Here is a 16,603-nt window from a genome sequence, read left to right as displayed (position 1 = left end):
TGAACAAAAGCTGCATTTAGGGCTGAATCATCAAATAGGGGTAGAATTCTTGTTGTTTCTACCTCCTTATCTGATGATTCAGCCCTGCCGTCAATGGAGGGTATGAATGATCTTTCCTGTGACCAATGCAACGTAATTGTAATGTGTTTGGCCAGCTTTACTCTTACTAAATCTGTCCAATAAAGGTGCAGCGAATAATGCACCTCCTGTTATATAATATTAGGATGTTGGAAGTCTCAAGAAATCTATGACTATCTATTCAACATGGCAAAAGATGACTTCTAATATCTTCATATATTGTTCAAGGGATACATTATTTTTATATAATCATTGACAAATTAAATACTTAGCTCCAGTTATACCTGATGACACCACTAAAAACCATTTATAAAGATGTATTGTACAGATTATTTATGGCTCTTGTATATTTTAAGGAGATTCTGGTCTCGAGTGTATAGTTCCATTTACTTAGACAAAGAACTTCAACAACTACCTATGACAAAACAACTCCAGAAATTAGCATTTCTTGTAGCTCTCCATTAGCAAAGGAAACACGAGTTAAAGGAGAACTATACCCCTGGGCGCAAAAAGCCCCCTTAACTATCATTGCCTAGACCCCCACCCTCACCTCTCCCTTATTGCATAGTTTTTACATTTACACTCTGTCCCTATCGCTAAACGCTAGCTAAAAATGCAGAGAAGCATAGCGCGTACCTCAACAACATCTTATTACTGACTGAAGACAATTCGGGTCTCTCTGCTGATACGAACCTGCTTGCTCATGTGCAGTTGGAGGTAGCAGGAAATCCGCTTCAACTGCACATGCACAAGCAGGTTAAGGGGTATATTTATCATGCTATGTAAAAAGTAGAGTGAAGCATTACTGGTGATGTTGCCCAGGGCAACCAATCAGCAATTAGATTCCAACAGTTAGAAAATCAAAGCAAAGCATCTTATTGGCTGCTATGAGCAACCGGTGATCACCGGTGATCTTTTACTCCACTTTTTACACAGCATGATAAATATACCCCTAAGTGTTGGCGGTGGTCTAAAGGACCAATATTGGCAGCTAAAATTGTCCCATGTATAGCCACCTTTAGTCTATGTGGTTACATTATCCTTCTAGCATTATACTTTAACAATTGTATTATTTACCAGGCTAAGCCCTAAGATAGCTCGGAAATCAGAATATAGCATCTGGGCCTGTCTCCATCACTGATTTTCATCACACACTAGCCCCCATGATCACGCTCTAGTATCATGTCTCTCTCCTATTTGGCAGAGGTAAGGATACTGAGTATAGTGTCCCTATTTGCACCACTACTAGTTAGTAAGGGGAACCCCTTACTGCCTCTAATCTCTGGGACTTTGGCTATTAGTGTGTGTTCATATATTTGGTGCAGAAAACACATTTAATGACATTCTCTTGCTCATGTTGCTCTTGCTCGAGTTAATTGAACCATACGTGAAGAGTAGTTCATGTTGGCATCCAGTACCCCAGAGACTGAATGCATCCATATGAGATGAGGGGACCATGGCTGGTGAGGAGTGTGAGGCAAGATAAAAAAAATACTACATTATACTACAAATGCATAGTAATTAAAAAAGTGGGTGTTGCCAATTACCCTTTTAAACATTAAATGCCCTATAATAAAAGCCCCTTGTGGAAGTATGCAGGCCTTGATTAATGTATTCTTCTATTTTCTTACTAAATTTACTTTTTCTTTAATGCATCTGAGGACATGCACAAATGGCCAAACTTCACTGCAAAAAAAACAAACAAAAACCAAACAGATTCCATCTCTGTGCAAGCAGATGGCTTATGTTTTTAATATTTTAATTCACCTTTTGAAACTAATTCAACTGATGCAGCAGAATAAACATGTGGTACTTGGAGATTATAGCATTTTCCTTGCATAGAAGTACGGTTGATGGCAAAATTCCACTTCCTGTTTTGTGAAAGTGGCTGTAAGGCATACATATTCTGTAAATATAAGCTAATAGACTTTGTGCATACGCAAATTGGAAAGAACAAGTGTTTAGTAGGAGAGCAAATTACAAAGTAAATAGATTGCTCTTGATATCTGCATGTAAATAGAATTATTCACAAATTTAGACATAGCCACCCTTTAAAAAAAGCACAAAGTTTGTCCAGGACCCGCATTTACTGCTCACCTGCCTAAAAGCAAACATCTTATTGCTTTCTATGGGTCACTGCTTCTGGGAAAAATTTCATTTAATATGGGGGTAAGTTGAAAATGTTAACATGCTCACACTAACAAATAGGAGGACATTAAATATTGTAATTGGTCCAACAAAGTACCTTTAGCATAACTATTAACGATATAAGTAATGCTTGAGCAAGTAAAAGTAACGAACACACCCAGTGTTAATGTAAACTCGCCAAAAATACCCACAACAGGCTCTTCCCAGCTCTTGGTAACACGTAGCCTGATAGTAGACAATAGTCCATCAAGTTCTACCTCTTCAAATGGCCCCTAGCATATATGGAGGAAAACACCTGCACTCTGTTTATCCATACGTTTTAGCAGTGCTTTTATTCCCTGGATGTCTGGCTAGGTATCACTACATATCATTATCTTAAATAATGACAGTAACCACACTCGCGTGCATTAAAGACTTCTAGCATATTTTATTTAGCCATGACAATAATCAACTATTGACACACGCACATATACTGTATATATATGTATGTATACTTCTTTTTGTGCAAACCCTGTGAGTGCCGACATATATATATATATATATATATACATATATACATACATGCATACATAACTATACTAAACTAACTGTAGATATAGAAATTACTATAACATTGGATATTATGCTTGTTCAAGAAGACTTTCAAGCCACTTGTAAAAGAATAAATAGAATCTGGAATCACACCTGGAAGGGTATTCCACAGCTGCTTTGTCATAAGTTGTGAATGATTATTAATGTTATATTTTATAGCACAGAAAACTATCAATTTATTGTTGATCTCACGTTCAAGTTATTCAGGTTGCTGACATATTTATCACAACAACTTGGAGGAGCCAGTAATGCCTCACAATCACCTTCCTGCCAGGCAGTATTTATCTATTAGTCACATTTACTTTGAAAAATATATTGCCAGCATTCAACCACACCATACCTTCAAGACAGCTCCTTTAATAATAATAAATATCCATGAAGTATGTTCCCAAATATCAGCAACATGCTATTAAAGCAGAAGCTGCATTTGTAGTATTAGGAGTAAAAGATTTTTGAAATACCTGCCAGAAAGACATCATATACTCCTTCCTAATTGCTCATTTAACAACAAGCTGGATGAAATGTCACACAGAGCAGTGATTACTATTATCATGTAAGCAGCAACATTTTCTTTAGCACTGTACAATTAATGGGTGTATACAATGAACATATAGATTTACATACATAAACAACCAATAACTGATACAAGAGGTAAAGAGGGCCCTGCCCAAAAGAGTTTATTTTACATAGTTATTTTGTTGCACTTGTCTGCTGTCTGATAACCTGTAAAGGCTTGAACGCTCTTGGACAAATGCTGGCCCCATGCAGTCCCCACAGACAGCAAAATAATGCATTGAAGGTCATGGGAATGCCCTCCATACCCACAATGGCTTTCCTGCAACCAATACACTTTTGGGGTTCTGTGAAAATATAAATATATGAATATAGCTCTCATAGTTTCTGATAGCCAAAGGAAAGAAAAAGAAACCTAACCATGAATATTGCAGGTCTTTTAAAAAACATATACATAAAAAGCTCATTTCATAACAAAAACATTTTGCAAATAAAGTGTTTGTTAAAGGAACAATAACATCAAAATGAAAAAATATTATGTACCCTACATTGGTAAAATTCATGTGTTTGCATTAGAAAGACTGCTATAGTCTATATCAGGGGTCCCCAACTTTTTTTTTAACCCATGAGCCACTATCAAATGTAAAAAGATTTGGGGGAGCAATATAAGCAGCAAAAAAGTCCCCAGGGGTGCCAAATAAGGGCTTTAATTGGCTATTTGGTTGCCCCAATGTGGACTGGCAGCCGACAGGATGCTTTGTTTGCAAGTACAACTGTTGTTTTGCAACCAAAACTTGATTTTTAACCAGGAATTCAAAAATAAGCACCTGCTTTGGGGCCACTGAAAGCAACATCCAAGGGGTCGGTGAGCAACATGTTGCTCAAGGGCCACTGATTGGGGATCACTGGTCTATATAAATAAGCTGCTGTGTAGCCATGGGGACAGCCATTTAAGCTGAAAAGGGTAAAAGGGCCCAGATTACATTGGAGATAGCACATAAGAATCTCATTGTATTCTACAGTGCTTATCTGTTATCTGCTATTTAACCTGTACCATTAAAGGAACAGTAACACCAAAAAATGAAAGTGTATAAAAGTAACTAAAATATAATGTGCTGCTGCCCTGCACTGGTAAAAGTTGTGTGTTTACTTCAGAAAGTCTACTATAATTTATATAAATAAGCTGCTGTGTAGCCATGGGGGCAGCCATTCTAAGGAGAAAAGGCACAGGCACATAGCAGATAACAGATAAAACACTATTGTATTCTACAGAACTTATCTGTTATCTGCTATGTAACCTGTGCCTTTTCTCCTTTTTTCCAGCTTGAATGGCTGCCCCCGTTGCTACACAGCAGCTTATTATATAAATTATAGTAGTGTTACTGTAGCAAACACACCAGTGTTACCAGTGCAGGGCAACAGTGCATTATATTTTTATTACTTTAAAGCTCTTTCATTTTTTGGTGTTACTTTTCCTTTAAGCCCTATTTCACTTGGATGGCTACCCCATGGCCACACAGTAGCTTATTTATAGAAACCATAGTTGTGTTTCTGAAGTAGATACAACAGTTTTACCAATGCATGGCAATAATTTTATATTGTTTTAATTATATTTTGCTTACTTTAAAACACTCTCATATTTCGGTGTTACTGTTCCTTTAGAATAATTAAATAGTTCATGTTTAATATTGTTAAATATATATGTTCTAATAATATGTGCCCTTGGATTATGACAAAATAAAACACTGTCATGTGTGATACCATGTGCTCACACACAAACAAGGGACAAATATCTGCTAGGTTAAATTAGCCAATGAATGGAGATACCTGTGATGTTTGTTAGTGATATGTGGTCAACAAAAAATCGACCCGCACCTGAACCTATGCCCTCCTTTCCCAACCTACACCTAACCCACCAAGCCTTCAGTATTTATATACCTCCGCCCTTCTCTAAAGTCATCAAAGGGGCAGGGCAAGCAGGCACAAGTCTATAAATATTGAAGGCAGCAGGCAGAAATGGGGCATAGTAAGGTCATGGGTGGGGAGGGCAGAGGAAGAAGAACCTGCCCAACCTACAGGTTGTTGGGCTGGCCTACACATCACTATTATTTATCCTGCACTTCTTTCTATTACAGTTAGAACTAGCATTATTTTTTGTCAGCTGATCAGCGAGTCAGCATGTAGAACAGTGCAAAATATATGTACAGCACTGCGTACATAAGTAGCGCTTTATAAATAAATATATACATACATACATACATACAAAATGGCTTCTGTAAAAGGTGTATAGGGAAATATTTATTGTACAAGCTAATTTGTTAAAGTACTTTGAATAACACATTTTGGGTATAATTTATAATACTGAGATGTAAATGTTTAAAAATATAGTGAATGAGTTCACAGTAATGAGATGCAAAGCAGAAAATGCAAAATGGTTAATCAAGAATCAGGCAACATGCATATGCAAAACTCCATTACAGCACACATTAATTAAGAACAACTTGTCTAATTCGTAGCTGACTTGTGCTTGACTTCCTGTGTGCATTTGTTTAAAGTATTTCCATTTAAAGAAACTACCAAATATTTTCCATTTAATGACTCATTACACAAGAGAGCTGATTTAGCTAGAGTTAAAGCACTTATGCAATAGTGCAGAATTCCTTAGAACTATCTATTTTTTCCATAAGCAGAAAGCAGGTCCAGGCTTATACCCAGGATATGAATAATATAATTTATAAATTAATATACTAGCTCTGATGCATCACCATATTTTTCCTATGTTCAATCCATGGTTTTGTATGATGTCGACAAGATATGTTAAATAAATACAGGAGAACCCCCATTTTAAGTTTTTCAGGGGATCAGAAAAAATGATGTAAAATCCTGGAAAATGTTAAATCAGGGTAATGCATTATGCAATATATATTGACGAGACCACAAAAAAGTTGTGTAAAACGTGGGTTCTTTCCAAATGGATTTAGGCAATGGACGCTTTCTGGGAAAGTGTTGAATGCATTGACTAGTAACACAAATGCTTTTTCACCCCACATTTCCATATGGCTGGCAGCTTGAGGTTTGGTGCTGTCCCCCCAAAAGCATTCCTTGTTACATTCCTTCTAAACTCATTTTTTGTTTTTATTAAGCTTTTATTATTCCTCATGATAAATGCCACGACAGCAGCTATGGGGAGTGGCAGAAGTTGGAAAGAAAAGGTAATTGGGAGGTAATTGTTTTTTTAAGCGCAAGTCTATTTTCTATGCATAAGATTGATTTATGAAGCTCTTGGGAATGCACTACATATACCCACTACATATACCTTAGTGGCTTCCCATTTTTCAACACACTGTTGGATTCTAAGAAAATATAGGCCACATAGTAGAGCAAAAAAGCAAATTTCTGTGCAAGCATCAGTTCTTTACTTGCTGCCCATGTTCTCTTAAACTTTACATGGTTTGCAGAACTGTAGCATTAATAACTGATTCATCCATTGTGCTTGCAAGATCTGGATCTTATTGTGACTGATGCAGCTCATTCATTTTAGTGCTCAAGAGTTATTTGTGTATTTGCTGAACACAATGACAAGCATTTGCTGAAACATGAAAAGAGATTTATGTGTTGGCAGAACCTACAGTAAAATATTTGTACTGGCTCTACAATAACAATAAAAAGCTTACCAATATATTGTAATGCAATGTTTCAATGCAACACCAAGGTTTCTCAAAACGTTACTCTAAGGGGCTGATTTACTAATCCAGGAACGACCAAAAAGCGTCCGAATGCGTTTTTTTCGTAATGATCGGTATTTTGCGATTTTTTCATCGCAACTTTTTCGTAGCCGTTACGATTTGCACGAATTGTCGCGACGTAGCCGGGTGCGAAAAAATCGGAAAGGTTTGCCCGCCATTTACTAGCGCGCAATACGAAAAAGTCGCGACAATTCGCGCAAGTCGTACTGGCTACGAAAAAGTCGCGACAATTCGCGCAAGTCGTACTGGCTACGAAAAAGTCGCGACAATTCACAAAAAAGTTGCGACGACGACGAAAAAATCACAAAATGTTTGTTTCCAATCCGATTTTTTCCCATTCGGGATTCGGATTCGTGGATTAGTAAATCAGCCCCTAAGAATAGTGTAAAAAAATAAATAAATAAATAAGAGGGCTCAGGAATCAGAAGTAAGGGGTTACCAGTGCAGCACAGGTCCAGAGCCATTGGTCAAGTAAATATATGTTATATATGGTGTCATCATGATTCATTTTTGCATTTTTCACTAGCAGTGTTTACATTTAGAATGTTTGAATCCACTCACTAATACAGGTAACTACAACAATAAAAGCAACACCAGCATAAAATGACTTAAAAGGAAGGTGGGAAACTAGAACGGCTTAAGTGCACCTTTGGCATTGATTCTAGAATTCTAGCATACTTTCATGCCAAAATCCACCCAGTGTGTGCACTGAGGCTGTTCCAGTTTTCCTCAGTGCATACTTAAATGGGGTGGACAGGAACGGATTGGCCTTCTCTTTGCTGATATATCTACAACAGCAGAGAAACACCCAGTGTACAACGGCTGTAAGAGGATAGGCAGACTTATAACCTGAGTTACATGCAGTGGGCTTTAGCCTATAGGAAAAACCCATGTAAATGGGATTTTCTAAGAGCTTCTTTGGAATTCATTCCCAGAATTCCTTTTGTTTATTTGTATCTGTATGAGGCAGTCTCCACAACCCTAATGATTTGTTTATGCAATAAAAAGAAACGACTCCACAAGGGTTACTTTCTCAGTTACTTTGCAGTTACAGATACTTTTACAGTTACTTTGCTCAGTAGACCACTGCCTTGGTTTTCTGCGCAATTTGCTTGTAATAGTACATTTTTATGTTAATGAAAAGTTAGGTATTGTGACGTGTTTACAGGAATATGCAATTAATACCTTAAAGATCATGAGTTTTTTAAAAAAAGGAAGGACGATGTAATTTTATACATCTTTCCAAAATATATTTAAAAAATGTACAGTGATTTTTTCAATGCATCTGCTATTAAAAGCAGTATTATTTGTACTTCTCTATTCTCTCTACTGGTTGTTGAGACTCTTGAAACAATGTTGAAGAAGCCAGCTGATTAATAGACCATGCAAGGCATTGTGGGAAATACAGTCTTGGCTGGACGAATGTGGACTTCTGCAATATTGTTTTAAGACTCAGAGCAAACTGTGCAAAAGGTACTGCTTTTAATTGCAATTACAAATAACATTAATACCACTGAATTTTTGTTACATTTATATATATGTATGGGACCTGTTAGCCAGAATGCTTGGGACCTGGGGTCTTCCAGGTATGGGATCTTTTTGTAATTTTGCTCTCCATACCTTAAGTCTGTTACAAAATAATTTAAATATTAAATAAACCCAATATGATTGTGTTGCCTCCAATTAGAATTAATTATATCTTAGTTGGGATCAAGTACAAGGTACTGTTTTATTATTACAGAGAAAAGGGAAATCATTTTAAAAAAATTAGAATTAATTGCATATAATGGAGTCTATACAGTCTCTAAAACAGTGATACCCAACCAGTGACTCAGGGGCAATGTGTTGCTCTCGAACCCCTTGGGTGTTGCTCTCAGTGCCCCAAATCAGATAGTTAATTTTGAATTCCTGACTTGGGGGCAAGGTTTTGTTGAATAAAAACAAGATTTACTACCAAATAAAGCCCCCTGTAAGCTGATAGTGTGCATAGAGGCTACCTAATAGCCAATCTTAGCCCTTATTTGGCACCTCCATGAACTTTTATGATGCTTGTGTTAATCTCTGAGTCTTTTTACATTTGACTGTGGCTCACAAGTAAGAAAGGTTGGGGATCACTGCTCTAAAACAATGGGAGCCTGTGGTGCATAGGATGATAAATTAATTTGTTATGTCACTTCTGATAACACTCAAAATGGAGTAACAAAAGTATGCAAAACCCATTTTGCATTGCCAAAATATTCTCAAAATGATAAAAAGCTGCAAACCACATTGCTACCGAGAGATTTTTTTTTTTACCCCATGACCTTTTCTGTTTTTACCAGCCATTGGAGTCTATAGGTGTTTTCTCACGGAGAAAATGTCACTACCTGTAAATAATACTCATTAACCTTACTGTTCTCCCTCATTAATATTATTAGGCTAATAGAAGTGTGACACAGCAATAAAGGTATGTTTTTTGTGACAAAGTTCTACCTTTATTTCTGTAACACCCTTATAATTGCCTTCTCCTCCACAGGATGCTTGCAATAAACTCCCTTCCTAGCTTACAAACCTCACCAAACACTTACCTTGGCTGCCTCGCCCTATTAACAACTACACCTCATTCCAGTACTATTTAAAATAACATTTACACTTCTGAAACTGACCTTCAAATATATACAAAACTCTGCCATTGATTTATAACCACAACCCAGAAAACCATCTCATATCCCCTTTAATGCCCTGCATTACATACTAGCCCTATTAAGGTACATGACTAACCACTTACTACATAGACATGCAACTCTGTTTTTTATGAACAATTCTGTGTAACTTGTGGACAGATTTATCAAAAGTCTAATCGCTATATGTAATAAAATACATAAAGTTTGTCTAGGAACAGTAGCCAATAGCAACCAATAATAGGTGTGCTTTTAAACAGGTGACCAGTAAATGCTACATGCTGATTGGTTGCTATGGGTTACTGCTCCTGGGCAAACTTAGTGCCATTAATTACATAACCCCATAAATACCCTAATGTAACATAGGGCTTCTGCTCAACCTTGCATACTTCTGCTGGATACAAAGCACAAGCACTAACATCTTTAGTTACTTAGTAGTTAGGGGGCTTAACAACCAACCTTGTAATGTAAAAAACCCCAATACTTATTTTGTGCTCACTTCGTTTTAAATAACTGCATATAATAATTATTTCATACCTCCAAAAGTATTTTTATTTTCACCCCTAATTAGCCCTTGTAAAAATTGTCCATTTGGAGAGATTCATTATCAACTATTAAAAAAGCCTGCTTCATTACCTATTTGGTCCCCCATGGCCAAGAGAGGCTGGCACATATATATTATAGTTATCTCATACCACCCATAAGTATTTTTATATAAAGCTATTTTGCTTAGCCTAACCTAAATCCATGGTATACACCCCTAATTTACACTTGCAACCTAACAGCCCATTTAGAAAGATTCATTATCCACTACTAATGAAGTCTGCTTCATTACCTATTTTGGTCCCCCATGACCAAGAGAGGCTGGCACAGAAATAGAACAAAAGCTAGGTCCATGTGACAGCCTTAGGATTGCTCCCCAGAGTCGCCATTAGAAAGAACTGCTCACATGCAGACATTCACAGCAATTGTTAAATGCATTTTGAAAATACAGGGAGCTTGGAAGCCTGCTTAGTGATTCATTTAGGCCTCAATGATATTCTACAGAATCAAAGAAGCCTACACAGCCGAATAGTTCTCAAAACAAGATCTGTTTATTTTTCATTTTTAAAGAGTGTAGGTTAGAAAAGTATGCCAATGGCTAATATAGTCATGATGAATCATTAAACAGCCTATGAGACAGAAACTACCTTTTGCCAAAGAAAAGTGTAATAAAAAGAGTAATCATCACAATATCTAGTATAAATAAATTTAAAGCAACTGGCCTTGAAGACGTTTCACTACTCATCCGAGCAGCTTCTTCAGTTCAACTCACTGATCCCATACTATCCCATAATATCGTTATGGCATTCTGTGGAAATATATGCTAGATACACTGACCATGTGTTTATATTTTCTCTTGCTATCTAGCAAACTCTGTGTAGTACTATGTTAAAGAAGAATGAAAGGTAGAATAATTGGGGGTGACAACCCCCAGTCACTCTAGTCGCTTATCTTCTGCCCTGTGCTGGTGCGCCTCTTTCTTTAAAAATGCACTAGCCTGGGGTACTCTTCCTGGGAGCATCATGCTGCCATTGAGTTCCATATTACAGGCATCCTCTGTCCCATCCCGGTTAAGTGCAGAGAGAACAGTAAAAATCTTCTTCACTGATTTCTATTTTCAGATTCAGTAGGTGCAGGAAGATGCCTGAGTTATGGAACAAAATGAATCTAACTTTCATTGTTTTATCACACTTTTTTGTTCACTTTACATTATTCTCCTTTTGTACTCCAAAAAAGCGCCGGATTTGTGTTCCGTGCGCCCCTAGGCCGCCCCCCCTACTTCCCTGAGTGCGCATGCGCGAACACGCGGACAACCTGCCCCCCCCCCGCGTGGCAAACAGTTCAACTCCCATACGGAGCAATGGGAAAAATTTTGTTGCGGCGGGGCGGCATGCCGCCCCTAAATTTCTGCCGCCCTAGGCCCGGGCCTTTGTGGCCTCTCCACAAATCCGGGCCTGCTCCCAAAGCGCTACTGTCAGTCTACTGTAGCCATGGTGGCAGCCATTCAGGCTGGAAGAAAGGAGAAAAGGCACAGGGTGCATAGTAGATAATCTCTGTAGAATATAATAGGGGTTTTAGCTGTTATCTGCTAAGTTAAGGTGGCCATACACCTTCAGATCCGCTTGCTTGGCGATGTCGCCAAGCAGGCGGAACTTCTTCCGATATTCCCCACCTACGGGTGGGTGATATCAGACGAATCCAGGCTAATTCAGTCGTTTGGCCCTGGGGCCAAACGATCTAATTAGAACGATGGGAATAGAAGAAGTCGGATCGGGGACCGCATGAATGAGCCAATGCAGTCCCCGATTTGACTAAATTTTTTAACCTGTCCGATCGATATCTGGCCAATTTCAGGCCAGATATCGGTTGGGCAGGCACGTCGTTGGTGCCCCTGCATGGGCTGATTCTCTGCCGAATCGTTCTAAGGGAGCGATATCGGCAGCAAGAATTGGCCCGTGTATGGCCACCTTTACCTGTACCTTTACTCCTTTGATGGCTGCCCTTCATGACTACACAGCAGCTTTGTTTATGTAAACCATAGTAGTCTTTCAGAGGCAAAGACACCAGTTGCACCATTGCAGGGCAACAGTACATTGTATTGTAATTACTTTTATCCACTTTAATTGTTTGGTGTTACTGTTCCTTTAAAGGAACAGTAACACCAAAAAATGAAAGTGTATAAAAGTAACTAAAATATAATGTGCTGCTGCCCTGCACTGGTAAAAGTTGTGTGTTTACTTTAGAAAGTCTACTATAATTTATATAAATAAGCTGCTATGTAGCCATGGAGGCAGCCATTCAAAGGAGAAAAGGCACAGGCACATAGCAGATAAAAGATAAAACACTATTGTATTCTATAGAACTTATCTGTTATCTGCTATGTAACCTGTGCCTTTTCTCCTTTTTTCCAGCTTGAATGGCTGCCCTCGTGGCTACACAGCAGCTCTGTAGCAAACACACCAGTTTTACCAGTGCAGGGCAACGGTGCATTATATTTCACACTGAGCTACTAGTAGCAGCTACTTTTTCACGGCTACTAAACTCGTAGAGACAATTATAAGTAAATGATCAGCACTGTCTGTTTTAGTAGCCATGACAAGCTGCTACTAGTAGCTCTGTGTGTCTTCACCCTAAGAGTTACTGCAATTTTGCAATTTTTCCTCACAATTAATGTGCCATACAGACCTCTATATATACAAAAACATCTAACCTGATATACAGAGAACAGGCTTTTAACACTAATTGACAGATATGATTTGCTTCAGCAGGTTAAGTAGCTTCTTTAAAAATGTTATTCTTGTTCATAGAGTGGCTCATTTAAAAATAAAGTTTATGTTTAAAAGTTTTTGGAGTAATAATACAAGTAAAAATATACTCCAAGACAACATGCTGACCATGAGCTGACTGAAGCCAAGCAACAATGTGTTTTTTCCAACTTCATCCATTTTGATTAGCTGAATGCAGCATTTACCTTCATTATCAACCACCTACAACCAGTTTTAAGGTAAATGTTGAAAATGCAGCTAGTATCTGCTGTTGATAATCTAGTTAATGAATATGTTTAATAGGTGAGAAGACAGACATTCCATACTGCCATAATATAAATTGCATGACATTGTAAAGGAGTACTTACCTTGCTATGGCGACAGCTTGCACTAATACTAGTTTACACTACTCATTATCTGTCCAGCAAAAATGCTGGTCAAATCAGTTAGTGCATTTATATTCATTTAGATACTTATTTATGAAATGTTACAATTAACTGCATATCTAAAGCATCTAAAGCATATCACTTCCCATACGTGCCATATAAACACTGCTAGCAAAATGACCAGGTCATAAAAAGTTGTGTGGCATTTTTTGATGACCACATTGCACCAGTTCAATTATTTGCCTTTGGACCAGATGTGGGACTAAATACATATGTTGGTGGAGATCAGTTGAAAGGATTATTTAATTCAGGGCAGAATTTTGTGTTTAAATGTGAACAAGCATACACACAAATTGTGACTTTGAACAAACATGCCCCATTCTGATGAGTGCGTTTATTACCTGCCTTTATTGTGTGTATTTGGAGCCTAGAGTATGCATAACTTTGCACTGTCAGTACAATGCTGATTTGTTAGTTTGCCATTTTTTTGTTCTCTAATATTTATATACTGCAACAGAAGGACACAGAAGCATAAATATCAATTTTTTGTAAGGATTTATTCTGCAACAGTGGCACATTTTTCCCTTGAGTGGAAACACTGTCAAATGTTGACACTGCCATAACATTATTTAAAAAACATCAGACTGAGTCAGCAACTGCCCCAAGGATAAACACATAAACAGGATAAACAATAAGAATATTATTTCTCTTTCTAACAGGACTGAATGCTGTGGACTAAGGGACCTATTTATAAAGCTGTGTAAAACAATTGTTGATTAAATATCCCAAACAACCATTTGAACCTTATGCTGGCCATATGCGTTAAGATTTTTAAAAGATCAGTATTGTAGGACCAGGCTTATCTTAAAAAGAGCATTTTAAATGAAAACTACCATTTCAAGCGATATTGTCTAACTGAAGCTAGGAAAACTGCCTGCTTGGTCTTGGAAACAGTTGGACAATGGGCAAATTTCATTGCTAACAATGAAAATTTTTAAACCTGCCCAATCGATTTTCTAACCAATGTCGGATAAAAAATAGCTAGATGTGCGATCGTTCAGTGCCCGCTAACCTTAGGATTATTTGATGGATTTGTTGGACTGCAATTGGTCTTTAGGGAGAGAAAACATTTTACCACCTTTACCTTTGTATTTGATTGGAGTAATATTTTTACTATTGTAGCACACAATGGGTGCCTGGCTTTCTTTCAAACTATGATGACAGGAGGACAGACACATACAACACAATACAGTGGCATGCACAGCTCAATAGTCTATGGTTAAAGGAAGAGTAACACCAAAAAATAAAAATGTCATTAAAATATTGTACTGTTACCCTGCACTGGTAAAAGTTGTTTGTTTGCTTAAAAAAAAGCTACTATAAATAAGCGGGAAAAAAGGCACATAAGAAGATAACAGATAAAGCTCTGTAAAATACAAAGGGGAATCTATGCAGTTATGTAACCTGTGCCTTTTCTCCTTTTTTTCAGTTTGAGTGGCTACTCCCATGGCTACACAGCAGTTTTTTTTTTTTTTATATAAACTAAAGTAGTGGTTCTGAAGCAAACACAGAACTTTTACCACTGCAGGGTAACAATACATTATATATTAATTACTTTGATACACTTTCATTTTTTGGCGTTACTGTTCCTTTAAAAGACCAAGGACTCCATGCTAGTTAAACTGACGAACATACTGGGAAATTCCTTCTTCTTTTCTGTCTGATAATAAATAAACCCCTTAATATAATATTAATTCTAATCAGGTCTGGACTGAGATTCAAAATGGGCCCTGGCATTTTAAATACACAGAGGCCCAACAGGCCCCCACCAACCCACTAAATAGTAACTGTATATGGCATTTTACAGCAGCCTTTCTGGCATTTGCCAGAATCCACAGATTGCCAGTCTGGGCCTGATTCTAACTATTAAAAACTCATTAAACTAATTTAGCTCATATGACCCTGACATTTAAATAACGTGTACATGTATAAACAAACTTTAACTCCCCACCCTGCTCCCAGGTTCTCTTTCCATGTACGGTGTTATGAAAGTCTTTGCTATGTTGATGACTAATAGAGAAACTTTCCACTGTTCCAGCAGGCTACAGTTTACAAATACCTGCAATTTTAAAGTAAAGAGGACTGCCATCATAGCAAGTGGCCAAAATGGCTTCTTCAGATATATTAGTAAACAGATATTACCCTATATTGGAAATGTTATAGCAAAAGGATAGTAGGATTCAGTTTTTAAAGCCCTGGACAGGTGCTAGAGCAATTTTGCACCTCTTAGTGTTCTAGTACTTCTGAAGCTGTAATTAATGAGCCCTAATTATATTCAGGACAACTTCTGCCATGAGGAAAGGTGAGAACCTTGCCTCAGGTGGCAGGGAGTGGCCAGTTACCAGGGGTGTCAAAAAGCCACCTCTAGTAACCTTAAGGGCTCTGGTACACGGGGAGATTAGTCGCCCGCGGCAAAACTCCCTGCTCGCGGGCGACTAATCTCCCCGAGTTGCCTTCCCTCTGCCATCCCACCGGCGAACATGTAAGTCGCCGGCGGGATGGCAGACGCGGCGGCGCGATTTCGCGCAAATCGCCAAAAAAGACTCGCGAGGCTTTTTCGGCGATTTCCCGAAATCGCCTCGCCGCGTCTGCCAGGTTCAAAAGGTTTCCACAGATACAAAATGGAAGAAAAAGCAGCACACAAACACTCCCAAATTGTACTTTAGGCTGGCATGCCAAAGAATTCTACAGGCTAGATTAATAATGCCAAACATTTTCTATTATTCAGGAAAAGATCATGCTACAGAATTATACAACCCTGCTTCTGTCCCACTCCAGTTGCCACAAGAATATGCCTCTAACAAAAGGGTGGGTCGCTGGGCAGACTGATACAAGGCCAAGACAGATGTGTTTGACGCCCACATTTTTAAATTTGGATTTTTGGGAGGTATATTCATTTACATCCATTTAAAGCAGTAGGAGTATATTATGTGACCTATTTTGATCAGATTAATTAATTAATCAGATTAATTAATTAGCTGATACTACAAATGGTTATATTATCATCTCTAATGGGGTAGTGCCTTTTATAGCTCAAGGTGTCTTTTTCTTTACCATTAACCTTCTAACTGCCATCGATTTAAGACTGTACAGGGCTTGTAGTCAAGTACAGT

The sequence above is a fragment of the Xenopus tropicalis genome, chromosome 2 (assembly GCF_000004195.4).
Source record: "Xenopus tropicalis strain Nigerian chromosome 2, UCB_Xtro_10.0, whole genome shotgun sequence".
Classification (NCBI taxonomy): domain Eukaryota; kingdom Metazoa; phylum Chordata; class Amphibia; order Anura; family Pipidae; genus Xenopus; species Xenopus tropicalis.
The sequence above is the reverse complement of the archived record's forward strand: the minus strand, read 5'-3'. Positions refer to the sequence as shown.